The sequence below is a fragment of the Thermobia domestica genome, chromosome 12 (assembly GCF_964235325.1).
Source record: "Thermobia domestica chromosome 12, izTheDome1.hap1.1, whole genome shotgun sequence".
NCBI classification, from domain to species: domain Eukaryota; kingdom Metazoa; phylum Arthropoda; class Insecta; order Zygentoma; family Lepismatidae; genus Thermobia; species Thermobia domestica.
The window spans coordinates 222,038,273-222,050,577 of record NC_137465.1 but is presented as its reverse complement, the minus strand read 5'-3'; positions in this window follow the sequence as shown (position 1 = coordinate 222,050,577).

The window sequence follows — 12,305 nt, the reverse complement described above, 5'->3', positions numbered from 1 at the left end:
GAATATAACAAATGTAGCATTTACTGGAATAGGAGATCTGTCACTGATTCATTTGAACGATTCCAGTACCAGCACAGGACCTTCCAATCCGATTCTCTTTCCTTCTCCTCACGTCAACATATATATATTTATACATCAGCCTCTTCCTTCAACAGAACTTCTAGCTGCAGTGGAGAGATGGCGCTGTACAATGACGTAGTCTCCTTCGGGGAGAATACATCATACATGACGTCATTGAATCCGTGACAAAATATCTCTCAAGTCTCTTTCTCTCTTTCCTTCCCATCAACACTCATCGATACCAGAATACCAGAACTAAATCCTAAGTTGCAAGATAAAAGAAAAAAGTCAGTGTTGCCAACTCAATATTTTTTCGGAACGTTCCAGGATTATAATTTTTCAAGATATCGCTTTAAAACATATAGGAATGAATTCACCCCATTACTAATAAATATGATAATTGTTAAAAGTGAGTTGGCAACACTGGCAGCCTTACCCCCAAATAACGTTAAAATTCAATAGCTCGGCCCCTAATTAACCGATTTGAAAAATTCAAACGGTAAATGAATACTGATAACATAACCAATTTTACAAAATGCATAAATGGTTGCATAACTCTCAGGATATTTTTCCCTTTTTCAATATCTCTACAAAATTTCATCAAATCGAAAAATAAAAAATACTACCATAATTGCAATAAAATTCTAAGACTTTTCTAAAGAATAACATTTTCCCGAAAACTCAAAAATAAACCCGTAAAAAATTCCCGAAATTTCGAATTTGCTATAACATCAAATATTAACCGATTTTCAAAATTCAAACGACAATCAATAGGCAAATAAATTTAATATCTATCGAATGTTTTGTAGGTTACATAACTCTAAGGATATACTTACAAGAACTCAAATAAATCTCTTATTTATACATGTATCTTTAAAATTTAAATGACATTATATTCTGTATATCCAAAGGTCTTAGTTTTTATAGTCTTGATACTATAAAAAGCACTTATACACTTAAAACATACTTAAAATTACAAGTTCGGATATTGATAATGGAATCTTCTGCTAACCTCGTTCTCAATAGGAAACAATGACTTCTTAAACTCTGTCCACTGATCATAATTCAAGCTGAATAGACAGCCGTTAATATCAAAAACAACTTGAACTTCAGTCTGCACATTTTTCACAATTACATTGAAATTATTAGTAAGTATAAATTTCTTTTCAGGATCCATTCTATCCACTCCATTTTTTACTTCTGACTACATATTTTTGATCATTTTTATTATTCTTTGGATTCACAAAACCAATCATCATTTAAAATTCACATACAGAACTCAACAGTTGGATAATTATCTTTTAAACCAGTGTATTTGATTTTTATTCCATCTTAACGATCTCGTCAATCATTTTATCTGTTAAGTGTTTTGTAAATCTAGGTGGAAGAAATACCTTAAACTCTTCACATTCAACTAAAATGCTCTTTCCAAACTTAGTTTTAATCTTTTCCATTTTCACAATCTTATATTCTGTATTTAATTCTAATTCTCTTAATCCAATAACTTGTTTTTTTCAAGACTTCCAAGTTTATTTAAAAGCTCAATATGACTCGACATCGTATTTATTATATAGAAAATTAATGAACACTCTTCAATTTTTATCTTCACAAAAATATTTAATCATTTGAAGACCGCAAACGCCATTGAAAGACACGTAGATGAAGAAGACAAAGTTACATACAAACAAATGCGACTCCTGGAAAACGGGACCCACGTTAATCCGCAACAACATACAATCTTCATCATTTTTTATCAATTTCGTTTTATGGAAAAACTTCCATAAAATAATACAAACACATATTTAACTATCTAAAACTCTTCTACTACTTTCTCATTCTTGGGATCATATGTAAAGTTCTTTTGTCCAATTAAAATCGCATAACATATAGTATTAGCAGCCACAGCTTCTGCAAATTCTACTACAATCTTTATGTTTGTTCTCTCATTTGCCGATACATTCTTCCTCTTACTACAGTTAATCACATACATTGGTCTGTTATCTATAAACTCTTTAGGGTCATAGTACATTTCGGTATTGCCACATGTTATTCTCTTAAATGCAGTATAATCTTCATACATCTTAAAATAAACCCCTGTTAGCAATATCTAAGTTTCTTGATTCTTTTGGAAATACCTCATTCCTTCCATTCTTAAGATAGATATTCTTTACCTTACAATGATCAAACTTACTTGCATCTTCCGTTTGTTTGCAACTTCTATCAGTTTGGAACATTACAACTACGAAATCAGGCATATCAAATTGTCTAGAATTAAATTGAGTAGTAACATCAAACTCCAAGAAAGAACCTACAACTGCCTTCTGAACACATTGATAAGTATGGAATGAAAACATGATTTTAGGTTCTTTAAGAATATTCAACTTTAACTTGTTTTCTTAATTAGATTCGTATTCAACAATAGGCATTCTTATCTCCATACTTTTTATTGTTATTTTTCCATGCTCCTGTTCCTGTTCCAACCCATTTGTACAAGACATCGTTATTGTTGTTAGCTTTTGTAAATGTTATTCTCAATCCTCCTTTCCACATAACCTCTTTATAATCACTTAAAAACCCTGGAATTAATCTTAATGGGTACAAAACGCTAAAGTCCTTTCTTAGACCAAGTTTATCATCTGTTTCAAATCCTGCTTGTTTTAAATATTCAACTTCTGGTTTGGAAATCTTTAATGTTCCAATAGCTGTAGATGTTATTCCTGGAAGCTCAATCTTATCTATAACAACTCCATGCTTTCTAACCTCAATTTGAGAAAAGAAGAATGGTAAGAAGTTATCTACAAGTTTTATAGTATCATTTGCACCAAATGTTCCTCCAACTAATGCACCAACAACTTCAAAAGTCATATGACAATCTGCTTTGGGTGGATCATCTGTTTCAAATCCTGCTTGTTTTAAATATTCAACTTCTGGTTTGGAAATCTTTAATGTTCCAATAGCTGTAGATGTTATTCCTGGTAGCTCAATCTTACCTATAACAACTCCATGCTTTCTAACCTCAATTTGAGAAAAGAAGAATGGTAAGAAGTTATCTACAAGTTTTATAGTATCATTTGCACCAAATGTTCCTCCAACTGATGCACCAACAACTTCAAAAGTCATATGACAATCTGCTTTGTGTGGATGTATGAAGCCATCCCCCACATCGAAATCAAACTCAATATCTTTGTTAGCTACATTCAAATTATTAAATGTTCTTGTGTTAGCTTTAACACTCTGTAACTCGTAACTCTCAACACTATCCATTTATTATAAAGAAAATCTTGAAACAACCCTTTTATGGGATATACCCATAAAAGAATCATATATAATATCAATTAAAAACTTATAATCCCCATCCTAATTTAACCTTAGCATTCATAGCAGTACCAACTCCAAAAGCAGCTAGTCATTCACCAATTGACGCATCACTACTAAATGCTCTTTTCCATGCTTTAGTTTCTAGTTCCTTATCTGCAATATGTCTTAACTCTGTATCTTTATTGTCTCTGTAGTATATATCGTGTTCTTTACAAGCCTCATCTAATGGGTTAATACCTTCATCACCTCTTTCTAATCTTTCTTGAAGCTTCGTAAAAGGCCCGCAAAATCTGAAGCCTGGCATATGTAACTCTGGTATCCCCTTCATGTTTAAAATCTTATTCATTAGTCCTTTCCCAAGATTCTCATCATTCCAGAATCGTGGTGGTAATGTATTTAAGATCTTAATCAAATAACCTATACCTTTTGAATCATTAGGAATAAATTGTGAAAGCTTATTATTAATCATACTCACTATACCTACTTTCTCATTATAAAAGTTATTATTACCAGCCTTTTTCTCTCCATCTATAACTATTAACCTATCTATATTCTTTCTCACATCATCCATCCATACATACTCTTTAGGTATCTCTGTATATTGTTTAATTCCTTCTCCAGACATTGGTGTTTTCTTTCTTGGTAGTTTTGGAGGTAAAGATGGTTTAATATAATTATCCCAAATAGCCTTGATAATATTAATGTACTTAGAACCTCTACTAGATGCTACTTTTTTATCTCGATTATATTTTTGGAAGGCAGCATCTGATTCTATTATTATTTCCTTGTACTGTTCAAAATCGTCATCATCATAATCTTCAATGGTTTTATTAGTATTCATCGTTAACAATTCCCATAGACCTTCTGTTTCTTTATAAGTTTTACCATTAATTATCAAATCATCACCATTCACTTTAACTTCAGAATTTCCTATTTATTATTTTTCCATCTTCTTCTACAGTTCTTATTCCAAATACACTACCATTTCTTTTACTATAATATTTCGTTGCAACCTTATCAAATGATTGGTCTGTTGTTAAAGGCTCTACTCCTTCCACTTTGTCTTTAATTTGTTTTCTCATTTGTTTTATTTCTCCCGTTATAGGTGTATCACTACTACTTGGAGAACTATCATAAGTTATCTTTTTAGGTGTTTCTAGTAGACTAGGATCTATTGAAGCCTTCTTATGTACAACTGGAACAAGTTCAGTTATTAGATTTTTATTTTGTTCTGCTACTTCTTTGATCTCACTTCCCAAGTTTTGAATAGCATCAATTACAGGTTGCTCTTGTGTTTTAAATTTATCATATATACCTGCTCTTTCTTTCTTCCAAGATTTGAAGCCCTTTATCAAGAACTCCTTTAACTTGATATTCTTATTAATTTCTTTCTCATCTATTTATTATATAGAAAACGAACAAACGTCAATAAACGTTAATATACGTCAATAAACGTGAAAAAACGTCCATAAACGTCAATAAACGTCAAACATTAAAACGAACAAACGTGAAAAAACATCAAACGTTTATAAAGTGTTCTATCTTGTTCCTATACTTACCATTGTTTACCTTCCTTGTCATATCAATTACTATAAAACCATAATCTTCTTGCCAACATTTTGAACATATCTCTTTAAATTTATCATAAGACAGATCTCCTCCAACAAACTCATTATACACATGTTTAAGATTAGTATCATCTTGTCTGAATATGCATAGGAAGTTAACGTTATCTCTTATAAGCTGTTTAGGTACTTTCGAATATATTTGTGCAAGATAGAAACAGTCTAAATGTCTATGCCTACCTCTTGTAAAGTAATTTCTAACAGTATCTTCATTCTCTAAAATGTAATCATCAAACACAACTATAGAGTATTTTTCACATTCATCAATAGGTACAATAGAATCATTACCGCTTAAGAACGTTGCTATTTGCTTCTTAAACTTTAGTTCTGCCTTTTCAAATCGATCTTTTAACTGCTCATACTTTGGCTGATTCATGCTTTTAGAATATATATAGAAGTAATTATTGTTTAACCAACCTGGCTGTAATAAAAAATTAAATAGCAAGAACGTCTTACCACACCCAGATGGACCCACTATAAGACATCGAATATCATCAGGTATAAGTTCTCCATTTCTTTTTTTAGCTGTTGTTTCTTTTATCATCTCTTTTACATCCCAATTAATAGTTTTCTTACTCATTTATTATAGAGAAAATCGTCTCTTTTATGATCTTATATCTTTAAGTTGTTCTCTGATCTTAAGCAACGTATCTTTTATATATTCGTTCTCCATTTCACCATTTAATGTTATTATCATCTCTAACTGTTTTTAAATGAGTTAATACAAGTGACAATGGTTTTATATTGATCTTTTCTTTTGCTTATGTTTAACTTAGAAGACAAACCTGTTGTTATAGCACTTCCAGGTGCAAGAGACGTTGTTAATATTGAGTAAATTGTTACAGGTATAAAAATATTAATAAATCCAGTTGTTGCAGAAAGTATTACTGATAACGTGATCCAAGTGTAGTATGCATATTTAACAATTCGTAGTTTTCTCTTTTTCTTGTTTAAACTGTATTCTAACTTTTGAATGACATCTTCTATTAACTTGATTACTTTCTCTCTTGGAATATCTCTAGGTAAATCAAACTCATTCATTTGTTATATAATAAATGGCTAAGGTATTTAAGTTAACGAGTGATACTTCTGTTTTAAAGAAGAAACTCCATTACGAATTAGACAATAGTAACAACTATTTAAGTATAGGACTAGTTGGGTTTTACACAACATACTTAACACCAAACATTACACATAATACGTCGTTTAGCTATGGAGGAGAAATTGTTAGTATACCAAATGGACAATACAGCTTAAACAGTCTTAATGATTATTTAAAATCTCGCTCCATAAACATTACGTTAAAAGAGGATCATATAACAAATAGAGTAAAAATAGAAACAGGTGATATTGATATCATGATGGGAAATTTAAGTACTGTTCTAGGATTTAGCTTTTATGAATTTTTAGGAAAGAACACAACAAATATTGGAAGTAAGTTACCAAAGTTTCATCCATTTGATACAATTAATGTTCACTGTAATATAGCAGATGGTATGTTTGTTAAAGATATGGAGTACACACATAGAAAAACAGGAATTATAGCATCATTTAAAACAAATGCCGAGTTTAAACATAGTATTATTTATGAGCCTACTTATCCATTATTTTTTCGTATATCCAAAGACAAGGTTGATAATTTTGAGATAAGGATAACAGATGAGAATGATTCCTTAATTGATTTTGGTGGAGCAGCAACAACGATACTTTTACAAACTAAGATTTTCTCTTAAATAAATAGGAAGATGTGTTCTATTAAAGGTTGTATATTTAGTGTTCCTTATAACGAACTAAAGGATTTAAATATTGATCATGTATTAACAAAGAAACAACTTAGTGATAAATCTCAGAAAATTAAAGAAGGTAAAGGAATGGATTTGACTTTTACTACTGCACAAATGAAAAAGATTAAGAAAGAGCATATGGGTGGTTTTATTTTTACAATTCCAGCCATTTTAGCAGCTTTAGGAGCAGTTGGCTCATTAGCAGGTGGTGCAGCAGCGATTACTAAAACTGTACTGGATGCTAAGAAGAATAAACAAGAACTTGAAGAACAAAAGAGACACAATATGGCTATGGAAGAAAAGCAGGGGGCAGGTAAACCAAAGAAGTCAAAAAACTAAAACCATTGACCATCTTCGATATAGAGAGGTTGGTTAAAGAATTAAAGATAAAACGATTTAGATGTGTATTTATGAGTGATGAACTTCCACAAAAACCCTATATAAATGTAGTTAACTTTGATAAATCAGAAAACATTGGTACTCATTGGATATGCTATTGGAAAGATAACAACATAAAGTACGTGCTCGATTCTTATGGTGGTGTTCCTCCTAAGCAGCTAGTACAATATCTTGGTACCAAAAACTTATTTTACAATGACGAACGAATACAAGACTTTAATTCAGTTATATGTGGTCATCTTTGTGTTAAGGTTTTAAATCTTCTAAATCAAGGGTATTCTTTTAGTGATGTTATGTATATGATTAAAAATGATTAAGTGCTTTTATGGTTTGTATCCATAAAAGTTTTTTAAGATAAATATGGAAGCTATACACAATAGATTTTTAGATTATTTTGAGAAGCATGAGGATGAACTAGATCCACTAGTTAGTTATAATTTTTATCAGTATTTTGAACAAGTTAGTGAGATAGACTTAAAAGATAAAAACAACGTATATAATGTTAGTGGTTTATGGAAAATGTTAATACCTAAATTTTTGTATACGGAAGAAGAGTTGAAAAAGTTACGACCAATAATTACCTTAGAGGAGTTGTCAAATTATAGTTCTAGACCATTAGAATGCAGTAATTGTGCTAGTAAGTCATTAACAAAAGGTATGAGTAGGTACATTTGTGATGATTGTTCTGTAGAGAGTGGTTGGGTTTACAGTACTTGTGAAGGAATGAGAGCTGCTTGCGTAAGAAAACCATGGTATGATACTACAAAAAGATTTAAGTTACAGTTATCTCGTTTGCAAGCTTTACAGGATAGGTGTTCAAGGTGTTAAATGATGAATTTAGAGATATATCAAAAGATTTAATATCAAAAAAAGATGTTTTAGAAATACTAAAGAAAAACAAATACACAAAATATTATGATGATGTCTATTTAATACACTATCACCTTACCGGTCAAAAGCCATTAAACTTACGTCATATGGAAGAAACGCTTATAAATGAATCCGAAAACTTATACGAAACCTTTAAAGAACTGTATCCGAAAAGAGTATTGTTTATTAACTTAAAATGTGTATTGTACCATCTGTTGAAAAAGCACGATGTTCATGTTCATATAGATTTTAAACACTCATCTAAACAAATAGAGATGTTAAAGAAATGTTTTGAAAAATTAGGATTTACATTTTCTGTATAATAAATGAATATGGATATATTTGGTAATGTTAAAGATAGAAAAGATAATGTTGATATTAGTGAAGAAAAATTAAAATTGTTGGAGAATTTAAACGATGTTGTTAGCGTAAGTCAACTTAGGTCAATAGAAACCCAATTAGAGAACGATAGAAAACGATTTGAAGATGTATTAGAAACATTACAATACACATATGTCAAGAAAGATTTTCAAAAGCTTAGGATGGATTCTACTAAATTGATTATGCAGAAAGAAACTATACACTTTTATGTCGATTGAGAATTAGGAGAATTAAGGAGCCAATCTTTAAAATATTCAATCTTTCTAATGGTTACACATTTCTTTATAATGGGAAAATAATGCACATGGAATTAAGTTTGGATAAATACTTTTTAGACATATATTTAGGTAATACTTTGATTGAAAATATACCTTTTGGTTTTAAGAAGTATGATATAATGATTAAACCAAATAAAAATTCAGCTATGGAAGAAGGTCAATTATTGTTTCTTGTAATGTATATAGAAAGAGAGCTTTCCTAAGGACGTTTGCTATATAATAAATATGGATATTTTTGGTAATGTTAAAAGTATAATGGGCAAATCTAGAAACGTTTTTACATATATTTAAACTTATAAAGCAAGAGTTATTACACTATTAGACGTAGAAGGCAATGTATGGTTCAAAGGTAAAGACGTTGCCACAATTTTAGAGTATTCACAACCCAGAAACGCCATCCAAGATCATGTAGACGAAGAAGATAAGAAAAATTTTTCAGAAGTTAGGGGCATTGATTCAATACCCCGCGTTAATCCACAACCACATACAATCTTCATTAACGAGTCTGGGCTGTACTCTTTAGTTCTACGTTCAAAACTACCCAAAGCTAAAGAGTTTAAGAGATGGATAACAACCGAAGTACTACCATCAATCAGACGAACAGGCCAGTACAGACTAGAACAACCCAACGACATGCTCCAGTTAGTGTCAGCCTTCCAAAAACAACTACAGATCAAAGACAGCCAACTAACAACCCTTTCCAACTCAGTAGACATATTAAGCCACAACTTGTTTAAACGCGAAAGCCTACTCCAAGCCGTAGAACCCAATATAGTACCCGACACACACAATGAGCTCAAGTTACACAAGTTTGTTTTAATCAAAAAGAACTACAAGGATGGAGATGATTCAGACGACGAGACAAACCGACGCAACATTGAGTTTGGATACTACGCCATTAGAGTCCAAGAACAAAACTTACATTATTATTGATTATTATGTATATAGAAACAGAAGATGAAAACGAATCAAGTGATGATGACGATAATGTTAAAAGCATAGTATTAGGTAATGATAATTTTTAATTTTTTTGTTGATTTTCTATACAATAAATAATGATGATGTATTGTGTTAAGTGTAAGAAATTGACAGATACGGAGAAAGATACCATTAGAATTGAACAAACAAAAAATGGAAGATATCTAAAGAAAGGTATTTGTTCTGTATGTGGTGTTACTAAAACCCAATTCGTTAAAAAGCCCGATTGACTAGAAGAAGGTAAAGGTATTAGAGAAGACATTATAGAAGAAATACACAAACCATCTAGAAAAAACTTTGACAGATTAAGTGTAGTTATAAAAGGTATCGATGATCTTTGGCAAGCTGATCTTGTTGAAATGGATAGTGGAGTATTAAAAGGTGTTTCCAAACTAAATAAAGGTTATAAGTATCTGCTAACGATTATAGATGTGTTTTCGAAATATGCATTTGCTGTTCCTGTTAAAGATAACCGTGGTAAGAATGTTACAGAAGTATTCGAATCCATATTAAGAACGAGAAAACCTAGTAACTTACAAACTGATCAAGGTAAAGAGTTTTACAATAAAGAGTTTAAGAAGTTATTGGAGGAAAATAAGATTAATCATTGTCCAACCTATAGTGGTAAGAAAGCTTCTGTTGTTGAAAGATTTAATAGAACACTTAAACAAAACACGTGGAAAAGGTTCAGAACACAAGGAAATTATAAATGGATAGAGATATTACCAACATTGGTTAGTGAGTATAATAATAAAGTGCATAGAACAATTGGTTTAAAGGCTATAGAAGTTAATAAGAAGAATGAGCGAACAATATTGCAGAAAGTCTATAAGAAAGAATATAGGCGTGTTAAACCCAAATACAAGTTAGGTGATTATGTTCGTATAAGTAAATCGAAAGGGTTATTTGAGAAAGGATATACACCTAATTGGTCAACAAAGGTATTTGTTATTAGTGGTTATTCCATCTAATCCACCTACATATAGAATTAAAGATTTAGAAGAAGAGGATGTACAAGGTAGATTTTACGAATCAGAACTATTAAAGACGAAACATAAAGATGAATACTTGGTGGAAAAGGTGTTAAGAAAGAAAGGTGATAAAGTATATGTTAAATGGCTAGGTTTTGATAATTCACATAATAGTTGGATAGATAAAAGTAATGTTGTAGTGTAAATATAAATGTTTGTCTTTTATGGAATAACCATAAAAGGCTGGTTTAAGATTACATAGAACAGGCGATGGGGATGATTCTACCAACCGCTCATTTGTGTGGGTAAAACTCCGAAAATGATTAAATCAACATTTTAATATAATAAATATGAGCACTATGGATAATTCGTATAGTTTAAATGATATTGAACAGGTTAAAGACAATTATTGTCATGGTTTGTTTGGTGACTTTAAACTAATTATTGATAAGAAGACTGGTTACTTCGATGCTACTAAAGTGTGTCAAGATGGAGGAAAGAGGTTTGATCATTGGTTAGAAAATAAACGATCTAAGAGACGAGTTGAATATTATGAGAAAAAGCATGGCTCCCGGAAAACCGGTGACCATCATCAGCCATTATATGAGATTAGACTTGGTGGTACAGAAGCCAATAATGAAATATCAGGTACATATGTTTACAAAAAGATTCTTTTAGATATTGCAACTTGTTTGTCTGATGATTTCTATGATAGGTTACGATATTATTGAAGACTACTTCTCTAAAGACTTTAAACAATATAAGGATAAGAGCAAACGATTAGAAGCAAAGGCACAAGAGATAGAACAACAAATGAATCAATTACGTATAAACAATGAGAAGCTAGAAAAAGAAAATCGACATCTTAAAACAATAGCAGCAGAACATACAGAAGATCCACAAAAAGTATAAATACATAAAATTATTATCATTGAAAGGAATCTATCTCCTACTCAAATACAAAAGATATTAGAAAACTATGAAAGAGACAAAAGAGAGCAAGTAAAGATCTATAAAAGTTACAGATATTGGATTGGAAGAATTCAAGAGTGTAGTATAAAGACAAGATTACAATGCCTTCAAGAAAAATACCCCCATATGACTGTATTATCTAAAACCAAAGACCCAAACTCAATCAACCTTCTAAATAAAGTAAAAGAAAAGTATGATTGTATAATTTCGTATGGTTGCCATGTAGACCTAAAAAATGTTGATGGAGAAGATGATGAGTTTATTATTGATTTGTTTTTAAGTATAAGAGACAATTAACAATAAGTTGTGTGTTTAGATATTTGTAAAGGTTACGACTTTTATGATATAATAATCATAAAAGTTAATTAGTTAAACATTAAACAAACCATCTGTTATAACATTGAATGCTAAATTCAATATACTACCTAAATCGGGATTATTATGATATTTTCTTATTATAACTCTCCAATCTACGTAATGTATAAATAAATATATAAACTCTACAGAGAGGTGTTGAAAAATTGAAATGTTATGCCAATGAACTCTGTCTTTGAACTCTGCAATAAATCCTTCTGTTAAATTTTGAAACAATGAAATTGCTTCCCAATCTACTTTGTCAGCGTAATCTCTTATAAGGTTTTCTGATAATTGTTGAGTTCCAGATAAGCA